Here is a 13566-nt window from a genome sequence, read left to right on the forward strand (position 1 = left end):
TCCTCCTCTCTCTCCAAGCTCAGACAGAAACTGCTTGTGGGTTTAATTGTGTCTTCTGGCATATGAATCATGCTAAGCTTAGGAAATCAGCAGCATTCATCATTTGCAGCTGATTTTCTAAGGAAGAGGCAGGAAAAAATTGTTTCCTCGAGACACAGCCCCTCCATCACCCTGCTCGCTTTTTACCAACAGAACTGTGTCATCGTCCATTTTTAATTAAATATTTGTTAAGAGCTGGGTGTCGTACCCAGCGAGTTCAAAGCGGTCACCAGCCCTGGCGTGGTGAAGCGCTCGTGCAAAAGGCCACAGCGACACAAATGACAAACGAGACAAAACGCAGTGAAGACAGCCTGGGTACCAGCAGGCCCCGCTGAGCAGAGAATTTCAGTCGACTGGCAAGGACCCGCCTCACGAATAGCAACCGGAAAGTGACTTAATCTAGACGGCAGGTTTTAGGGGGTTGCTTTGTCTTATTTTTGCCCAGGTTTTAGGCAGGGAAGGCCAAGTCTGGCTGGCTTAGCAGGCTGCTCGAGGAGGAGAGGGTGGGCCAGTGTCATCTTTAAGGTGAAAAGAAGGAAGAAAGTTAGAAGAAGGGGGCGAAGGGTAGAATTTTATTACATTTCCACTGTGCAGGATATGCCTGTTAATCTCTAGGGAAAGGTGGCCACGACTGGCTGTTTTTTTCTTCCCCCTCTGACATTGTGGGTTTAAAAAAACAGAAAGATTAGGAGAACAACCTATTAATGTCAAGGTCAAAAAAATAAAACGGGGGGGGGGGGGGGCGCCTGGGGGTGAGGCTGACTGCAGATGCCCTCAGGGCCCTGGAGAGGGCTGGTGAAACCAAACAAAACAGAAACAGAGACGCCCCCTGCACACGGCCCCCGGCCCCCCGACCCCGGCCCCCCGGCCCTCTGCCGATTCCCTGCTGCTGCCTACCGTAAGTTCTGCCAGTTTGAGCCGCCACCCCGTCTTCCTGGACCGGGAGGAGGCTCCTGGTTTGGGACAGCTGTCTGAAGCACAGCTCCACGTGGTTCCTGTCATGGGCAAGGCCACGGGGCGTTGGGGGGGAGTCAGAATTAAACACCTCCCCCTCCTGCTGAAGGCTGTGTCACCTCCCAAGAGCCACACAGACTCTGAGTCTGAGTGACAGGACTGATCACAATGACTGGGTGGAAAAGCAGCACTAGGTGTTGCATGACAGAGTGATGTGTGGGCCGCTCACAGCACATCAAATTACGGGTGGAGATCGGGACGTGGGTCTGTTGGGGGAGGGGCGAGGGGAGGGTGGGCGTGGGGGTCTTGTCTGTCTGCCCACTGTGGTTTGTTCTTTGGGGTGGGAACTGTAAAAGCTCAACTAAATAAAGGGAATGGAATAGAATAGACCCAGATTCCAATATTTTCCTAACACAGGGCTTAGATCATTGTTTTGGCTCTCGGGAAGCTGTTTACCTTCCTTTTCAGCCCTCCACGCCCCACCAGGTTATTTGCCCTGTGTGCGTAGGGTGGGCTGGCAGAGGCGAGCAGGGGGGAAATGGGGTGTGCACCTCACTCACACGACCACAGCCGGTGCCCTGCCCTGGAGCAGATGCGGAGTCCGCTGTAATGGTATCAGCGTTTGTAGCGTACGTCCAGATGTTCCAGTCACTGCAGATTTGTCACCTGAGAAGGACTGGGCAGCGGCCAGCAGGCCCGGCAGAAGTTGGTCTGCGATCCCATCTGGAAGGGACATCGGGGCGTGGTGACGCTTGCTTCGGGAGCAGGAGGGGAAGGGAGGAAACTGCGTAGCGTAGCCCCGTTCCCGGGAGTCAGGTCTGTTCTCCCGAGAGAGGCAGGGGCTGGCTGTTGAGAGCAGTCTGTCTCCCGGCTGGGGGAGGGCTGGGTGTCTCCGCCCCTCCTCTGGGCAGAGGTGCGGGTCCTTTGGCTGGTGACTGTTTGGTGGTGACTGTGTTCGAGTGCTTGTGCTCTGTGACCCAGGTGTCACAGCAGGTCTGAAGGCCTAACGAGGTGAAGCTGGTGGTGCAGAAACAGCCCTGGGTGCCCAACTCGTACAGTGGGACGCGCCGCGCTGGCGCTGCCGAGCCTCCCACGCGCGGTGGAGGTGGAGCGGCGCCAGGCTCTGCTTTTACACGCGTGCCTGCGTGTGCCCTCTGACCCCACACACCAGCAGGCTGGCTCCTTTCCTGCCGGCCTTGGACACGGCCAGGGGGCTGCCGGGCGAGGCCTGGACTCAGGCTTCCTCCCCCTGATCGACTAAGCGCCTCTTGCACGCTACATTTCCAATAATGCAGTGAATTGTAAGACAAAGCAATCTTTTTTATAATGATATTTCTCCCTGCTTTGCCTAGGGAACTCTTGTGAGGTGGCACAGTCTGACGGCCTCTGCTCTAGCCTCCTCGAGATGGAAGGCAGGCCCAGGTGGCTACAGGAGGTGACAGTCTAGCGCTTTCACTCTGAGGTCACCACTGTGTAAACTCTGTGGGTCAAACGTTTGTGCCAAACGAACCTGGCTCTGCACACTGCCCGCACTGCCCACCGGCGTTCTGACTCTCTGAGCAGTTGGGGAGGGCATGGGTGGCAGCCTTGTCATGCCTGTCAGCTTGGCCAGGCTGAGCCACAAGCCCCAGGGTTCTGTGAGAGTGGCCCCCAGGGAGGCCGGGGCCCCTGTGAGGCACACCCACCCTCTTGGTGCTGCTGGGCAGGGTCTGTAGGGGGAATTAGTGTCCCTAACCCATCCATGTTGAGTTGATGAAAGGCAGGTAGCCGCCTGGGGGAGGGGCGCTGCAGCCCTGGCTGGAGTCGGTGGGAGAGGGGAGGGGGCCAGTGGCAGGACATGAACAGAGACCCAGCCCCCCTCTAGCAGCCTCGCTGCCTCTGGGACCACCTGAGAGCCCCCAGGTTCTGCCCACACACACAAAGGATGTGGCGGCAGGGGTCACCCGGCTTGGGGCGAGGGCAGAGCTGGGGTGGAAGTGGGGTAGTGGGCCAAGGTGCCTGGGCCGACTCTCGGGAAGCCCGAGGAGGGCGCCGGGGAGGACCCACAGCACCGGGACACGGGCACTCGGGCCCTGTGCAGCCAGTGCCGCTACAACCTGTGCAGGGCTTTGTCCTGGACCTCCTGTCCCAGTACTCCAAGGAGGCCACTTGGACCACTGAGACTCGGCCACCCTGCACTCCCATGTGGGCCCCTACGAAGACCACGCTCAAGGTCGCCCCCTATGCCAGGGAGAAATCCCACTGCCAGGGCCTCTATGGCCAGGGGCATGGTCCTGCTCTGGGCTGCACATGCCGGGCGGTGCCCCCTGACAGGGACTGGAGGGACCCAGCCATGGCTGGACAGGTGCCCTCCCCAGGACCACTGCTGTTGGCACCACTAGCAATCGGCCAACACCTGATCCTAGATCCCCCCAGACTTGCCTGTCAGGGGAAGCTGTTCATGATCCCTTTGGCCAGGAGACCCTCAGAGGCGCACGGCCGCCCCGAGGAGCCGGCCACGCAGGCGCACGTCCCTGCAGGGACCCGGCTCCTGGCAGGGCGGTGCAGCTCCTGCGCTGGGGAGCGTGTGAGGGAGGCGCCTCCCCTCGGGTCTGTCTCTGAGCGGAATCAGGAGCAGGAATGAAGTAGTAGGACTCTGGCCGTCCTGAGGCCACTGCTGGTGACCCTGTGGAATGAAAATACAAGGCAGGTCTGGGCGGCTGTTGGCAAGAAAGCTGTGATCCCTCAGAGGGGGGTGGCGGTGGCATTTCTCAAGAGGGACAGCAAGCCCGGTTCCCTCTGCAGCCAGCGGCTTCCTCTGCGTCTCTCCTCCCGTCTCTCCTCCCAGCCTGAGGAACGGCAGGGCGGCGCGTGCTCGCTCCAGTCTAAGCTGCGCTGCGCCGTCCCTGCCAGACAGGTATAGACTCCTTCACTTGTCACAGTAGTTGCCTCCAAGGTGTCAGGTAAAAGGGTCTGTTAGACTGTCCCCACACCCCCCAGTCCTGCCCCCTTGATTGGCGTCTTCGAGCCGGCCAAAATGTACAGCTGGACGGGACCTGGCCACGGCCCCCGCTAGGCAGCCGCGGCCCAGATCCGGGCCTCCGCCTCGACGGAGCGGAGACTCGCCCTCACCAGGCCGGGCGGCGGTGGCCGTCCCAGAGGACAGTCCCGATGGCTGGCTGGCGATGGACATCAGCGGGATCGCCCGAGGTTGGCGCTGTCTCCCCTCAGTGACGCTTCCCTACCGTGGCTCTGGTGAGTAAAAGACTGAAAGGGACTCGAAAGACCCCCGACAAGTCCTATGGCTCCTGCCACCTGTGGGGCCACGATTCTGACCCGAAGGTGGAGCCCTTCCCCCCCGGACTGAGCGGGGGCACAGAGTGTCCGTGGGAGCAGCCTTTTCCTCTCCAAACGCCCGTCACTCCCTGGTGCCTTTTACCTCTCCTGCTCCGAGACCGGAAGAGGAGAACCCGCCCGACTTCACCTGGAGCCACTCCCTGGGACGGCTCCGCCTGGGGCGGGCGGGCGGTTCCTTGGTCCCCACACGTGCCGGTTCAGTAGAGAGCCTTAGGAATGGACAGACGGCAATCTTATTTATTTTATTTCCTGGGCCTGAGAGGGGTATCTCCCCGTAGACCCCGGGTGATGACGCAGAATCCATAAGTAGGTCCAGGAGACCAGAAGGCCACAGTGAATCAAGCAACAAAGATCTTTCTGAGTAATTTCTTGGTGACTTATTCGTGTTTTTTTTGTTTTTTTTTTTTTGAGACAGAGTCTCGCTTTGTTGCCCAGGCTAGAGTGAGTGCCATGGCATCAGCCTAGCTCACAGCAACCTCAAACTTCTGGGCTCAAGCAATCCTGCTGCCTCAGCCTCCGACTACAGGCATGCGCCACCATGCCCGGCTGATTTTTTTCTATGTATATTAGTTGGCCAATTAATTTCTTTCTATTTATAGTAGAGACGGGGTCTCGATCTTGCTCAGGCTGGTTTCGAACTCCTGAACTCGAGCAATCCGTCCGCCTCGTCCTCCCAGAGTGCTAGGATTACAGGCGTGAGCCACTGGCGCCTGGCCTTGGTGACTTATTCGACGAGTATTACTGAGCACCCTGTAAGTGCCAGGCACTGTATCTGGTGCTGGGGACCGGTGGGGAGCCCGGCAGCCACCGTCCTGCCCCCAGGCTTGCAGCAGGTTTCCTAAAGATCTCTCCGTAATCTTACAAAACGAGTCCTACCTGCCATGTGACACACTGGTCATTACTAACAGAACAGAACCATGCCGTCTATCCCATATTTGGGCAAAACAAACCTTGTTCCATTTTCTTTTCACTTAGTAAGACTTTTTGGATAGTATTAAAAAAAAACAAACAAACATACTAGACTAGCAAGCCAGCATACCAAATGGAATGCAGCAGAAGCAATCTTGAAATTGCTTTGATTTAGATCATACTTAAAATTCTTTATTGAGTCAAAGAACTTAGGTGTCTGCATTTAAATGATGCCAGAATGGTAGATGGGGGAAAAAAAATGAAAGAATCACAGCACGTGCAGGCTAAGAGGAACTAGGCCTCCCAATTCTGTCCCTTTATTCTACAGACCTTTACTAGCTCATACTTACTGAGCACTTACTATTCCAGGCACTGTTTTGAGAACTTCAGCACAGAGAGTCTCAGAGACTTGCCAGGGCCACACAGGAAGGGTAGGGCTAAGCCAGGTACCCAAAGCACAGAGCCTGTCACTTCTGCACGACCCAGCCCCGCCCAGGCTCCTGAGGTGAGGCCAGGGTCCAGCTGGTGGTCGTAGTAAACGGCAAGCTCTCAAGCCTCTGAGGTGACACTCCACAGGGCTATGGAGAAATGAAAAGAGAAGTCATAATAGGCAGCTATTTTCGGCTCTAATCGTTACACCTGCCACAATCCGTCAAGGATTGACTACATACCAGGTGTCTACCAGGAGCGATGTGCTGAACCTTTTATAGCCACCACCTGCCTTCCCCACGCAACCACGCCAGGACCAGGCGAGTCTCGGTTTTGCAGGCCGGTCAACTGAGGTCCGATGACTTCTCTAAGGCCAAGCAGTGAGTGGGAGAGCCAAGAATCTCCTACATTTTGAAACAAGCCAACACAGCGTGCCACGCAGGACTTTATCCTAGCACCCACGGACGCTGTTCAGCAAACATCTGCTGGGATCAAACCCGCCCGTGCTGATTTGCTGTCTCAGCCCCGGGTGACCCAGCACAATGCCTGTCACCGCTGGTCGGGCGTTGGACAAACCTGCTTCTGAGTTCATTCCGGAAAGGCCGACGCTCGGGGCAGAGACACGGGGCTGCAGCTGCTGCCTTGGCGAGGCCACGGCACAGGCAGGCCGTGGGCAGCGGCGGGGCCAGGCGTGCACAGGAGCGGGAGAGCCCTTCCGTCCCTCGGAGGGTGCAGCCACGTGCCCTGCAGCAGATGAGCCTGGTGTTAGGGAAGGAGAGGGAGCTGGGACGCATTGGCAAGAGGAGGAAAATGCGCTTGCTGGCGCCGCCAGGGTGCTGAGAAGCCGCTCTCGGGCCTGGAGGAGGGTGCACTTTATTTTTGTTCCGCCCTGAGCAACGTTTCTCAAAATGTGCCTTGAGAAACTGTTATTTTTATTTTTATTTTTTTGGCGAAAACATCTGCTCACACATAATCTCCTATAGAAAGATACCCCACTAGGTCATTGGGGTGCGAACCGTGTTGTATCCCAAGTATAATGTTAAGTAAAAATAGCGTGATGCAAAACCCTTGGTACACTCTAATACCAATATTATAAATATAAACTGGGAGTAAGTTTATCAGAGTGCTATTTTTAGGAATTGTAATTAGAGATGTCTCTGAATGTCTTGTATTTTACGCAATGAACACGCGTTTTATAAACTGGAAAAAAAAAATATAAAACCCAAACAGTAAAAAAGGATGAAATAGGGAATGGGTTAAGGAAGAGAGTAGAAAATATAAAGTGAGCCCTTTGTGAAATAAAGTGTGAAATTCACTCAAAACCTTTATCAATTGACTGCCTCTTCCAGGCTGGGTGGGGACCGGGGTGACAGAGGAGATGTTTCAGGCTGTGCCCTCCCAGGACTGAGCTGACGTAGTCAACTCTCATCACAAAATTGCAGTAGTTTGGTGGAGCGGAACTGAGAAGGGAGAATGGCCGTGAGAACTGGACATTGTTAGGGGCTGAATGGTGTCCCCTGCCTACACTCCAAGAAGAGACTGAAGTCCTGACCCCGTCGTGCCTGTGTGTGTGGCCTTGGTTGGAAGTAGGGTCTTTGCAGGTGATCAACTTAAGATGAGGTCCTTAGGGCGGGCCCCACTCCAATGTGACTGTGTCCTTACAAAAAGGAGACATGTGGACACAGAAAGACCTGCGGGAGGAAGACGCAGTGAAGACACAAGGAGGATGTCACCTTACAGGCCAAGGAACACCTGAGGACCTGAAGCCCCCAAAAGCCTGGAGAGAGGGAATCAAGCCTGCTGACAGCTCGATCTTAGACATCTGGACTCCAGAACCGTGAGACAACAGGCTTCCACTGTTGGAGGTCCCCACTCTGTGACACTTTGTCACGGCAGCCCCAGGAAGCGCATGCACTCTGCTTTCTAAGTCTTTGCTGCTTCCACTGTATCAGTGAAGCACAAAGTGAAGTCCAGGTCATGGAGAGGTGGCACGTGTTAATGTCATATTTCTTTCTTTCTCCTCTCCCTCTTTTCTGCTGCTAATGCCTTTTATCCATGGACCAAGCCGAGCCATCCTTTTTCCTACCTCTGCAAAGTCAGGAGCTCAAATGACTTAAGTGGGGCTGGTGACAGTGGCCATGGAAGAAGATGACCGACCGTGTGGACGCTGTGCAGAATCCTCACCTAGAGGCAGCGGCCCTGCTCAGCCCGGCAGCGGCCGCCACGCAGGAAGGCCGGCTGCTGCAGGGTGGAGCTTTGGTGCCCAGAGAAAGACCCGTACGTTTCTGCCACCTGTATTCTTTGTGTGCAGTACGTTCAACTGGCATCTATGCCACCTCTTGAAATACATTGTCTTCAGAACTGCTTTGGCTAGCCCCCAGAGCAATCTGCTTAGGAAATGTCGAGTAAAATGCTTTGCCCTTCAAACCTGGAGAAAGGCCTAACAGATGACAGGAGAGGGACACGAGTGACAAATCAGGATTGGGCATTGCCCACCCGCAGGGCACTGTTTGGTCTTACTGCCAAGCTCTCTGTTTGGCCAAAATGAGGGTAACAAGTCTATTCTTTCTCTTTTTGCTTTGCATTAAAAAAAACATACAAGAGCAAGTCCGGTCACCGAGGCAGTCTGTTCTGTTGTTCCAGGCACTCCTGGACTTTTACGTCCTGAAGTCTCAGGGAAGACGTCTGCTCAGCTCAGTCAGAGGGAATGTTTTCTCTCTGCAGCCACTGTCACACTCTGGCCCCATTCCTAGTGAAATGGTTTTATTCAGCATTTACTTTGCTGGGCTTTTCCACACGATGCTTGTTACAAAATTGGCCCTCTCTGCCAACGCCTTCTTGTTTACTCGGAGAAGGGAACAGAGCACGGGGGCTGAGAGCTGGCGATTGCGTCAGTGTGTTGCTGGTTCAGGGCATCAGGTAATTTCACGGCCGTGCGGTTGAAATGCCTGTGGTCAGAAGCGTGTTGAATGTCCGGATGGTCCCATCTTATGAGGCTGATTCGCTCAACGGATAGTGTGAGGAAGGACACTGGATTTGTAAGTCTTTAAAAAGAGGAATAGAACTATGTTATAGCACACCTTGTTTGTTTTGAGTAGCAGTTCGTTTCTACATCTTAAATATGTGTGTGTTTGTGTATTTATATTCTTCTGTGAATCTGTGACCACTGGTCATTATGTTTTAGGTGGGAGTTTGCCCACGCCAAATTTCAGATGGGCACACACACTAAAGGGACAGCAAGTTTGGGAACACAGATGTGATCCTGAATTGTGTGAGTGGATGCTTGGCTTAAAGGGAGTTGTCTTAGCCGTTGATAGGGTTTATAAATAAATTAATTCTCCGCCAAGGGGCCCGTTTGTTTTTGGAAGCATTAAATTTCGCTTGTGACTTAAGTTACGGCTTTCAAATGAGGTTGTAAGTTTGACTTTGGTGTCTTGTAACTTTGTAAGACGATTGTGTGTGGTGTTCAAAGGGGGGTGGGTGTTCCCAGGAGGCGGACAAGACAGGCCACTGGGGTACACAAAGAAAGCCTTTGAACTCCTATTTATACTTTATCATAGCGTATCAGTCCACCTGGAGAAGATTTAAAAATTTGTATTTATTTTATAAATTATATAAATATGACTTTTACAGTTTTAAAATTTGCAAATGCTAGTGGCACATATTTAATTTTTTTCTAAAAGAATCAAAAACATTGGAAGACTGTGGCCTTAGTCTATAGGTTTGGGTTTCTATACTGGAAATAGAATTTAAATAGCCCAATTCGAAATAAGGGGGAAAGAGGTTTCCTAAAAACAAGCTACAAAGCAAAGGGCATGTTAATGGCAAAAAGTATTTTCACATTTCCCTCTATTTCAGTTTATCCTGGGCCCACATGGAATCCGAGGCATTTTCAAACACTCTGAGACTTCCCTTCTCCAGTCCTGCCCTCCCCTCCCCAGAAAGGAGGGAAGATGTTAGATTAAAAATACTCTTCACTTCCACAGTTTGTTTTGGGGAAAAAAAAAAAATCCTAGAAACGCTTTGGTAGCCAGTGTTCCATCATGCTGTGGTAGAATATATGCTGTCCTCCTCTTCCACCCTGGAATATATAGTGACATGGTGTGGAAAGCACTGAGTGGAGCAGTTATTCTAGAGCATACTCATGGCTCCCCTATAGTTTTCGTGCTGTTGTGGAATAGATTTGACATGGACGTGCCGTGCTGGGGCGGTGGAGGAGGGGACCCTGCCCGGGTGCCACGGTTATGTGCATCTGGAGCTGCAGTCCTGGCCTGACCACCTGGGGACTCCGTCCGTTACTCCTCAACGCTGGAGCCACTTCCCTGTGCGTGCCTCACGGTCTCTCCCGTGCAGTGCTCAGGTCCCCACAGCCACAAGTCCTGGGGCAGCAGTGTCTGACTAGGGGTAGGCTCCGGGGAGCTGGTCGCCAGCACTGCCCTGGCTCCGAAACAGGGCTCCCCTCTGAGTGGTTGAAAGAAGGAGAGAGGTGACTGCTCTGGGCCTGCAGCCAGCCCCTGTGCCGGGCCCGCTCTGGGTGGGCGGGCCCAGGTGGGTCCACCGCATTTCACTGTTTCCACGTTGTAATTATTTAACACACAGAAACCTGCGTGTTGAGTGCTCATCTAGTCTCAGCCACGAAACCGGTATGACGCACATGAGAAGACATAAGATTGTGTAGCTAATTCCTAAATAATGTAGTAGAGACTTAAGTATTAGAGGATTTCAGAGAGAAAAAGAAGTTGTTATAGGCCGGATGAGTCAGGGGAGGCTTCAGAAAGGGAATGTCTTCAGCCAGACTTCGGGGAAAGAAAGAGGAAGGAAGGGCAAGTGTGCCAGCATGCCTGCTGCCTGGAGCTTAAGCAAAAGGCAGAAACGCATTAGCTCACAAAACCAGGTAGCCGTCTCGAAGGTGTGACAAGTTGTGTAATGGAACAAAAGTAACAAATACTCAAAACTGTATGTTGCTATTGTCTATGCTCTGAGGTTATTTATAACTGTTGTATATGTACGGCAGAAATGCTACATAATGGTGCGCTGTAGCACATGGCTCCCAACTTCTTATTCGGTGATCTCATACCGACATCGACCGAGGTGGGAATATTTACACTGTGGAAATTGGCAAAGCTGTAAGTCAGTGCTGCCCCGGACTGAGAACTGATTCTCAAACATTTCCCAGCGCAGCCCCGTCTGCACGTCAGCGGGCCGGTGGGGGGCAGTTCCGTAGTGATCTTGTCCAGGCTGCAGCCCACCCGAGTGTGTGGTTCTCTTACCAGAAGGAAAGGGCCCTGGACTGGTCGGCCACAAGCTGCAGCCTTCTCAGAACATTCCAGGGCGGTGGGTGGACATTTAGACGGTCTTTGCAGATGTCTGCATCCCACTGTGCTCTGAGCCAGCAGGTGGTTGGGAGGTGAGAGCGCACCCCGTCCCTCCACCCAGTCACAGTGTGGTGGGAGAGCGAGTCCCTCGCTGTGGATGCCGGGAACTGCACCGGGGCACACAGGGCCGGCGGGAGCGGAGCCGTCCCCAGCGGGTGCACCGGGCGCGGTGGGAGGAGGCGTCTCCTGGACCCCTGATCCTCCTCCTGGGCTGTGGGCGTTTCCCACTGGGGTTCCAAGCGTGCCGCACTGAGTCATTGCCCTCCCTTTCAGCAACGTGATCGTGATGTTCATGAACGTGGGGTCGTTCATGTACACCAGCAGCCGGCTTCTTTAAACAGAAACGGACAGATCAAATACCCACGTCTCCACGCAGAGCCGAGCATGAGTAGTGGGAGGAAACGCAGGCCGGCGCCACCACCTGCACACCAGGTTAGCACCAGCGCAACCGGACCCCCGGGACGTGCAGCGAGAGCATCTCTCCTGGGCTTGTTGTGTGGTTCGTCCCGGGGAGTCGTGACAGGCTTTCAGTGGCAGCCTCCACCAGAGCCCTCCCCCTGCATCTGCCACCTGGCACCCAGCAATTTTTTTTAAAAAAACATGCTCAAGTAATGGAATGCCCTCCAATTCAATGAGCATGTATTGAGCACCTACTGTTGCCACCATACCAGGTACCCGTGCTTCAGGTGCTGGGGACCCAGAGGTGACTGGGGCCCGGTTCGTGACCTGAAGCTGCATCTTCGAGCTCAGCTCCAAGCCACCCTGGCTCCCCAGCAGGTGACAGTGTTCTCCTGTCCCTTCCCGTTTCCACCCTGTGCTCGCCCCGTCTCTGCCCATCTTTCATGGCTGGAATGCTGAGTCAGGCCAGAGTGATGAGCCACCTAACAGGAAATTGTGACCAGGACAGGAAAGCCTGAAGGTGAAGACCATGCTCAGCAAGAGAACAGCAGCAGCAGGTGGGCAGAGGTGAACCCAAGCCACTCAGAAGGACAGTCAGGGGGAAGTGGAGACAGGAGGCCGGGAGCGCTGAGGACGATCACCTGAACTGAGAGAGCGTCGCTGCCTGAGCCTGTTGTGAGCTTCCACAGGTGGAGCCCAGGGAGTGAATCAGGAAGGACCGATTGCACGGAAAGCGTTTCCCTACACGCGCGAAACTGAGCCTGAGAATGGAAGAAGGCGGTCGCGGGGGTCCCTGTCCTCCCGCACAGGGGAGAGCCGACTGTTGCAGACACTCACTGAGGACAGAGACGGGGACGCCATTGCCTCTCCCTCCCCCCTGCTTTCCTCCGAGAGCCTGCAAGCCACACCGCTTTGCCTCAGTCGTCTATTGAGCTAGCCCCACCTGACCCCCCACCCCCGACCCCAGGGTGGGATCAGAGCTCTCTGAATCGGAGACATCACCGGCTTGCATCTGCGTCCCCAAGTGTCACAGTGTCCTTTGTTGGACTATGAAGGAGCCTTGTCAAGTCGGGACAGAAGCAAGCTCTGGGCAGCCTCGCCCGAGTTTGGCCGTAGCTGAATGGCAGTTTGTGTGTGTTTTCTGTAATCCCTGTCAACTGGACGAGGAGCAGCGAGAGAGCAGCTTTGCAGCTCTAGGGCAGAGGAAGGTTGGCAGTCCCTTGTGTCCACTCAGCCTGGCAGATGATGGGTCCAGAGGCCACGCTGGGTGAATGAAAGGGTTTTGGGCTTATCTACCCCAAACGGAGAAATTGTAGTGGATCGGTGACTGTACGTTGGGACTTTTAGAGTGTGAGCTATCGGTAGGAACTTTGGATTTTGTGGGGGTTTTTTTTGGTTTTTGAGGCAGTGGAGCTCATTCTACTGGGTGGTTCAAGTGAGTCGACCCCTCAGCTCTTGCAAGGATCTCAGTATTTCAAGCATGTGCCGACCCTGAGATACAAAGACTAGATTGGTTTAGATTTAAAAAGACGGTTTTCGATTCTAAAACCACATTTTAAATAGGGTTAAAATATGCCTATAATATGTGCCAGAGAGACACCCTGAGAACCACACTCACGGTGAAGGGCCGTGATCTCGGGACTCGATGCTGGGAGTGAGACCGGAGTGGGTCACTGTCGGTCCACGTTCGCTGGGGTGAGCATACGTACATTCTGCAAACTCCAGAGTGTGGGAAACAGCAGAGGAGTGAGCCAGACCTCAGGGAGCTTGTGATCCGGCACAGATTTGCCCACTGGGATGCGAAAACATTTTCAACCCACAGATACGTGGGAACCTAACTCCTTGGAGACATTTACAAACGAGGCAACAAACTACAAATGCAGTGCTCTGAGCTACGTAGGAGTGGGCTTGTGAATTAAGTAGGATAACCAATGTATCATGCCAAACTGTACAGACTCGTGCAATCGTGAGCGTTAAAATTGTTCTCAGGTCTGTAGAAATGAGGAGCATTTAGATCAGGGGTCCTCAAGCCTTTTAAACAGGGGGCCAGTTCACTGTCCCTCAGACCGTTGGAGAGTGTGCACTGTGGGCCTGTGATGAGTTGGCTGCTAAGCAGGACAGGCAG

At 54.0% G+C, this 13566-nt stretch overlaps 1 protein-coding gene across 4 annotated transcripts in view; it reads left to right on the top strand.

Moving 5' to 3' along the window:
- Nucleotides 1–13566, top strand: part of AGPAT4 (1-acylglycerol-3-phosphate O-acyltransferase 4) — a 103828-nt gene that overhangs the window by 41544 nt on the left and 48718 nt on the right. The window contains exon 1 of one of the 4 annotated variants that reach the window (XM_076002813.1): nt 11262–11474. The exons of the other annotated variants lie outside the window; for them this stretch is intronic. The gene's annotated coding sequence lies outside the window, so the exon portion shown is untranslated. Of the gene's footprint in view, nt 1–11261; nt 11475–13566 lie in introns of those variants that run through there. 4 annotated transcript variants of the gene reach the window in all.

Source organism: Microcebus murinus, chromosome 5 (genome assembly GCF_040939455.1).
Source record: "Microcebus murinus isolate Inina chromosome 5, M.murinus_Inina_mat1.0, whole genome shotgun sequence".
Taxonomy (NCBI): domain Eukaryota; kingdom Metazoa; phylum Chordata; class Mammalia; order Primates; family Cheirogaleidae; genus Microcebus; species Microcebus murinus.